Source organism: Priapulus caudatus, unplaced genomic scaffold (genome assembly GCF_000485595.1).
Source record: "Priapulus caudatus unplaced genomic scaffold, Priapulus_caudatus-5.0.1 Scaffold1818, whole genome shotgun sequence".
Taxonomy (NCBI): Eukaryota; Metazoa; Priapulida; class Priapulimorpha; order Priapulimorphida; family Priapulidae; genus Priapulus; species Priapulus caudatus.
In genome coordinates, this window is record NW_014578879.1 from 38,826 (window position 1) to 46,649 (window position 7,824).

At 46.1% G+C, this 7,824-nt stretch overlaps 1 protein-coding gene across 1 annotated transcript in view; it reads right to left on the reverse strand.

Annotated features, from left to right (window-relative positions):
* Positions 1-648, reverse strand: part of LOC106817665 — a 14,048-nt gene extending 13,400 nt beyond the window's left edge. Inside the window, exon 1 of the mRNA XM_014822350.1 lies at positions 154-648. The gene's annotated coding sequence lies outside the window, so the exon portion shown is untranslated. The remainder of the gene's footprint in view (positions 1-153) is intronic.
* Between the last annotated feature and the right edge of the window lie 7,176 nt (positions 649-7,824).

Genomic DNA, 7,824 nt, shown 5'->3' on the forward strand with positions numbered 1-7,824 from the left:
ACACACACACACACACACACACACACACACACACACACATATACATATATATATACCGGTATATATACATAATCAGTCTCGTAGAAGACGATCAGAGTATGTAGACAGTAGCGTACATTCCCGCACGCAAAGACAAGTAGCAAACACGCTTACCGATAACTAAAATGCGTGTACGACTCGTGTCTCGGCTTCCGTCGTTAGTCCGCTACAGCATGCCACCGTGCTGCGCTTCGTGTCAGGCACGGCTCTGACGAGTTAAACGATATCGGCTCGCGTAAACAACACTCTCTGAATCTCGTCTGCGTCGCTAACGAACGATGACGACAACAGCGGCAGCGTCTGTCAGCGACAGACTCTCGCAAAAACACAGGTGTGGTGGCGATGCGTCGACTTAACAACAACACACGGGAGCGTGACTCCCGCTAGATGCTCTCCCACGCACGCCCTGCGAGCTAGACGGCCACCGGAGACACGCCAACGGCTGTGTACGCTGTGTGGCACACGACGACTGCGCGCCCATCTAGCAGCTGGTTCCGCGAGCGCGCATACCGACGGCGCTCACGGACGTAAAAAACATGATGATGAGTTCTCAAGTAGCCCGTGATTACGTGGTTGTGTACCGCCACCTCTATACACACGTCTGGTGTGCGCTCACATCGGCTCTGCTGCCTGCTGCTTTGCCTTTACACGATTCGGGTCGGCAGCGACATCTGTTGGCGGAATATTTTTAACAATAGTTTAAAATAGAGATGAGATACGCCTGGCCCCAACTTGACATGGAAAATAATTCCGAAGTCTTTTCTTCTATAAGGATAGAGAACCCTAGCTAAAACTATACAAATAAAATTAATTCAGCTAATATTTAGCGATATGTGCCCTACGTAATATATGCCGCAGTTTGTTCAACTTTTCTCAAACGAAAGAAATCGTATTTTGTTGAAACAATACTTTTAATTTAGAGATATTATACTCATCAGTTACTTTTATAATCCAAAAGTGTCTAGTCATATCAAACTTTCCTGTAACATCGCGGGAGACGTGTCTTCACGCATTCTCAGTATCTCCGAAATAAAGTTATATTATGCTAAAATTATGCGTTTGAAATGTTGAGAAAATAATATTTGCACTAGCTTGATATGAAGAATAAACCCCGATGCTTCTCTTTAATAATGACAGGGAGCCCTATCGGACGTAACACTAAAATAATTCAAACAGCCGATAGGCATGGGATATATGTGCCTCGTAACATACATGAGCTGCATGTTCAGCAGCCTTTGGTAAATATGTGAAATATTACTTTGTTAAAATTAAATGTTTAATCTAGAGAACAATCACAAGATGCCTAGTCGTATAAAATTTCCCTGTAACATCGCTAGATACCTTCATACGTGCATGCTCAATATCTCTGAAATAAAATAATATTCAGGGACGTGTACAGGATATGTACCAGGGGAGGTCTAACCGTAACCGAAAGTTGCGAGCACGCGAAGGGGGGGGTCTGGTGGCCCTCCCCCAAAACTTTTTTGAAATTAGACCCTCTTAGATGCGTTTTCTGCACGAGCAGGGGGGGTCAGATCTGCGCTTATAGCGCTTGGGATCAACACCTTCTTTCGGCAACGCTTCTCTAGTATCCCGTCTCATCTGGATTGATATGAAGAATAAACGCCGATAATTCTCTATCATAATGATAGCGGGCTCTATAGCTGACGTAACGCTAATGAAGTTTATTCAGCCAATATGTGCGACATGTGCCCTACGTGATACACGATCCTTTTAATCACAAGGTGCCTACTCGTCGCAAATCTTCCTGTGGCATATTGGCTTCCTGTTAAATAATATTTTGTTGAAATTATACTTTTATAATGGAGATCAAATGATCCTCTAATGGTTTGACATGGAAAATGCATCCATATGCCTCTCTTTTAATTTTAGGATGCCCTCGTAGAAGTAACACGAATGGAATTTTAATAGATGGCGATGTGTGGGCTAGATGACAGACAGGGCTGTATGTACATAAAATAACATTTTGTTGAAATTATACTGTTAAAATAGCGACAAAAAAAGCGTTAAAATTCAACAATGGGAGAAGGTAGAGCAAGGGCCTGATACACTAAAGGGCCGGACACACTAGGCGATTAAATCGGGCGACTAAATCGGGCGACTAAAACGCCCGATTCTATCGCGCGAGTCGAGTGGACACACTAGGCGATTAAATCGGGCCGGTGAATAGTGCGTGCATGCATGTGCACGTAGACGTGCGTGCGTGCGTGTGCACGTACACCTGCGTGCATTCATGCGTGCGTGCGTGTGTATGTAAACGTGCGTGCATGCGTGCGTGTGTGCGTGCGTGTGTGCACGTATACGTGCGTGCGTACACGTGCGTGCATGTGTGCGTGTGCACGTACACATGCGTGCGTGCGCGCGTGCGTGCGTGCGTGTGAACGTACACGTGCGTGCCTGCGTGCGTGTGTGCGTGCGTGCGTGCGTGTGCACGTTTACCTGCGTGCATGCGTGCGTGCGTACGTGCCTGTGTCAGTGTGCACGTTCATCTGCGTGCATGCGTGCGTGCGTACGTGCCTACGTGCGTGTGTGCGTGTGTGCGTGTGCAGGTACACGTGTGTGCATGTGTGCGTGCGTGCGTACGTGCGTGTGTGTGCAGGTACACGTGCGGGCGTGCGTGCATGCATGTGCACGTAGACGTGCGTGCGTGCGTGTGCACGTACACGTGCGTGCGTGCGTGTGCACGTACACGTGCGTGCATCGCTATTACATGACATGACATACTAAACATGAAACATCGCTATTACGTCAGTATCATTGAACAACTCTGATTGGCTGATGAATTGTACAATCGGGCGATTTTATCGCCGGCCCAGGACGCGAATTTTTTTTCCCCACTTGAGTTCCGGACCACAGCCAATCAGCGCACTCCATTCACTCGACTTCCTCGAAGCAACAATGTAAAATGAATACCACCTGACATAACATACTAAACATGAAACATCGCTATTACGTCAGTATCATTGAACAACTCTGATTGGCTGATGAATTGTACAATCAAGTGCGAAATTTTTTTTCGCACTTGAGTTCCGGACCACAGCCAATCAGCGCACTCCATTCACTCGACTTCCTCGAAGCAACAATGTAAAATGAATACCAAAAAAATTTCGCGCCCCGGACACGCTAGGCGATTAAATCGGGCGACAAAATCGGCCGACTAAATCGGCGGCGATTGAGTAGACACACTAGGCGATTTCACGGCAATTTAGTCGCCCGATTTAGTCGCCCGATTTAAAGCAGAGTACGACTAATGGGGTGGGAAAATTAAACGTTAGGAGGAGGCAGAAGGCAGAAGAGAGAGGGCAAAAAAGGAGATGGCACAGCAGGTATATGATGGGAGAAGGTGCATGGAGTATGTGAGTGAAGAAAGAAATTAAAGGAGGTATAGGAAGGGAGAAGGTGGAGTGGGTGGAAGAAGGAAGAAATTAAAGGAGGTGGATGGACGAAGGGGAGAGGATGTGACGGGGTGTGGATAGAGGTCGCGAAATATCTACCCAAAAAATACACGACGGGTGATTTCTAGTGATATCATAGCTTGTCTGAACGCACTTCCGATGCTCGGGTAAATGTATAGACACCATCGCAGCATGACAGTTAAATCAACACGACATACCATGTAACTCAGGCCAATATAAATATAATATACAGCACTTAGGGAAAAAAATGTCACACTTTATAATAATCAGCTCTAGAGTTTTCGTTTCAGAAATAAAAACTGTAAAATGCTACGATGCATATTATCTAACTGCTCTTCATCCAACGCTTGTTATCCCAACGCTATACGATTGCCTTGACCGAAACACCGATCGAACGCCTGAGTTGTGCTGGTAGTACGCCAACTAAAATCGCGCCCCCTAATCTGACCTATATTGCACATTCAGCTACGAAGTGAGGTGAGATGCTAACAAGATGCCCTTCGGGGCAGAAGTCGCTGTTCGCGTTTTCTTCCCCGCTGGCCAGAGCTGCTAATGCGTAAATGGGGAAAATGCACGCGTGAACTGTGTGTGTGCCGATAAGCTTTTTCTTTGTCGAGGGATGAGCGTGGCGGACGCGCCAACGTCTATATTGATTCTGACGCGGAACACGCGGCAGCCCGCTGACCACAGGCACTTGGAGCGTTTCAATAAAATATAATGCTAAATAAATACGAAATCTATTTCCTACCAAAGTCTTAAGGTTTTTCTACTCTCCTTTACCTAGTATTATTGCCGACAAGCCGTGCTGCAAATGCTCCAACGACAGCAAACACACGCCCACCGAATGCACGCTGCTACGCTGCTGCGCCGCTGCACGCTATGCACACTTGCACATAAATAAATCTATAAATATATATATATCACGAATGCTATTTGCTATGAGGTTATGTCCCTGGATTCTCAAACTAACGACCGGATTTTGGTCGGATGCCCACAGATGGATCGGCTGAGTCGATGTACAAAAATCACAATCTCCCAGCACGCGCATCCAACACACCGTGTTATCTATACGCTTCCGCCTGGAGACGCTCGCGTGTCTAGCCCCCAACTTCCTCTCTCGCTACTGCTCTCTCTCTCTCTCTCTCTCTCTCTCTCTCTCTCTTCATCTCTTCTCTCTCTCTCTCTCTCTCTTCTCTCTCTAATATAATATAGTAATATATATATATATATAGATGCATCCAGCATACGCACGCGGATTCTCCAGCCAGGGTTTGCCGATGTAGGGATATATCACCAAGGCCCAGTTAATTATCGATGGCCGACATTTCCAATCTCGACGTGGAGCGTCGGAACATATTATTGCCGCGGGACAATTTTTTTCGTTACCTGGGCGCGAATCGACAAGTCGGCGGGTGTTGAGATGGGCGTGGGGTGGGACCAGAGTGATAGATGTTGGCGCATGGCGGGAGTCTCAGGTATTCCATTGGACTATCGTTTCTTGTTAATTCTCTTGCACTTCAGCCAGGACCGCCCGCAACATTAGTAACGATAGTTTGAATTATTGTCGACAAGCAAAATCGGCATCTGTGGAGAAAAACTGTTGTCTCTCCCGATTACTCCGTAACGTCCTGTCCTGGTTTTTTCCTCCCCGTCGCTCTCGCACGAGTGGGGCGCCTGCACCCATTCCTGTCTAACTAGTCTTATCCCTAACATGATAATCTAAAGCCTAGTTTACTCTGCGATGATTTCTAGTTCGCGTCAATATCCAGCGTAGTATATATACCATGCAGCGTCAGTCACCCAGCGAGCTGCCACCAGGAAATATCGTCACGGGTGAGTGTTATGTTGTAAATAAATAAATAAATAAATAAAGTATGATATACTATATAATATTACTATATATTACTATTATATAGCGAAGAATAATAGCTGTCCGAAATTAAAGCCAATAAGGTACAAGATTAGTATTGTATTAACACGTTATTTCTCGCCTAGCTTAATGATTACCAAGAAAATAAGTAATAGAAAAACTAGTAGCACTGCGTAAGTTATAAAGGGCTTTAACTAATAGCAGATATGCGATATTAAGGTTATATAATTATGCCGTTTAAAATTAAGTTCCTTGCCTGTAAATCGACAAGCGTAGGATAATTGCGTCTATAATATAAAGATATGGCATTTTAGTGGGATGTAATACTCGTACGATGGAAATGAAACAGCGAACAGTTAGTTGTTACACGGATGCGCTGTCGGCGCCTGAATGATGTTATTATATAGCTAAACCAGAAATCTCGCTGTGTTCCTTTCAGCGGAGCAGAGCACTACGGCACAACAGTGTGTGTGTGTGTGTGGTGTGTGTGGCATCTACCAGCTGCGCGGCTGGATGGATGTTATTAGCCGGTCAGAGACTAGTCGACAGTGTGATGGGCGATGCTACTGCTGAATGAGAGTGGATTCGTGTAGATGGCTAATAGAGTGGGTACGTGTAGTGTCAACCGAAAGATTTCACCTATTTGTAATCACAAGTGAAGGTGTGGCTTTGAGCACAAATGGTAGAGCGGGGGATTCGTGGTGGTGTGTAGTGAAGATAGTGCGTGATCGCAATAGTTGTGTAAAAGGCAGTGCTCAGCTGTGTTAGGGGTGTACAGAGCGTGTGACAAGGACGACTTTACGTGGTGATGAGAAGTAGTAATATAGTTTACGATTGTGGTGCTGGGGGACCAATGCGTACGGAGGCGGTTGCCGATTGTCGATGGAAGAGGGCTTTTGGTGTGTAGGGATTGTCAGGGTAAAAGTAGGGTTGAGGGCTCTGTAATACTGCGCATGGGAAGGGCTGATGAATAGGTGAGGTGTGTGTTACGATCGAATCGAATCGAATAGCTCGCTCACGATAGTGTTGCACATAGTTTAAGCTCGGTGTAGAAACGATCGCCGTGATGGGTGTGTCTGGTTGTAGTATGTTTGAATGAATAAGAATATGTCTGAAATGTGGCCTCGTGGTGAATCGCACACATCAGTCCGCGTCGGGTGGGATACGACGAGTGTGTTGTTTCCTGGTATTATAGATTTTCAATTAGCACTTGAGGCGACACGAATGAATTGCCTATACGAACTGTCGAGTTTTTACTGACATGCGTCATTAATACTAATACTAATAAGAGATAGTCGCGCGATATATATATCCCTGAGTCTATGTGAATTTAGTCACAAAGCAGGTTCGTATAGGGCAATTCAACACGCAGATGCGTCAATCAGTAGATTATGTAAGCGCGCATATTAATAAGAAGCGTTGCAATATGCATTAGTCACTTGCGCTATATGATGAAAGACCTCATAGCGCTACTCGCGTATCAACGCAAGATAGTGAACTGCAGTTTTTTCATATGAGTCTTCTATCCAAAGACTGGAGTTAACGAGGATGCGTCGATACCGACGGAGCCTAGCGTGAGACACTAGAATCGAACTATTTGGGCGTCCGACAATTCCCAGACGTAGCATGGCATAAGCAGTGTTCGAAGAATCTAACTCTACGGATTCATGCCTAATGCATTCTGGTCGCTTTATTTCGGACAGTGCTATTAGTTCTTGCTATATATACTAAATATATATAATACTAGTATACTAATGATATAGGGTTATAGGTTTAGTATCATAGGATGTTCATTCCCTGAGCTAAACATGTACGAAGGACTTATATGGGGTAACACGAAGCTGCCCACCGTCGTCGACGCAAAATTTCGCATGACTAAGACAGGCTCGCATGGTGCAGCGGACGCACTGCGCCAATGTAGTATAGTAGCCTACACGACTTGGAATACTATGCAGCCGGCAAACTGAAGCACAAATCAATCGCACAGGAGGTAAACCGTAGTCGGGTTAGGACAGATGTGTTAAATTCCTCCATACCTCGGCTTCTGTAAAGTGGAGATGGTACTAGTGGTAGAGCAGGCAATGGGGCTGTGGACAGACCGCCTTCGGTTCTCTATCTCCGGAGAGTACCGGCGAGGGGGCGGTATCGGAGGATGAAACACCAGGCGAGCGCGGTCCACGTATGTAATCGCTAGAATAGGTGCGGAGAGACCAACGTTTTCACTCTCAGCCCAGTATGACCATTTGCTTGTCGAAATATCGCTTAATCCATAGATCTTACCAGAGCCGCTTCGACGTACAGTGCAGGTTAAGCTGGGTCTGACTGAGGTAGGGCAAATTAAGCAGGGCAAGAAGGAGCGAATAGTCCATGAAGTACATTAGCACTCCCGCGGACAGAGGCAGATCCAGCCGGAGGCAGATCTAGTTCCGTGTGCAACACCACCCATCGGCAAGTCGAATCTGTTTCGAACCCCGGAGT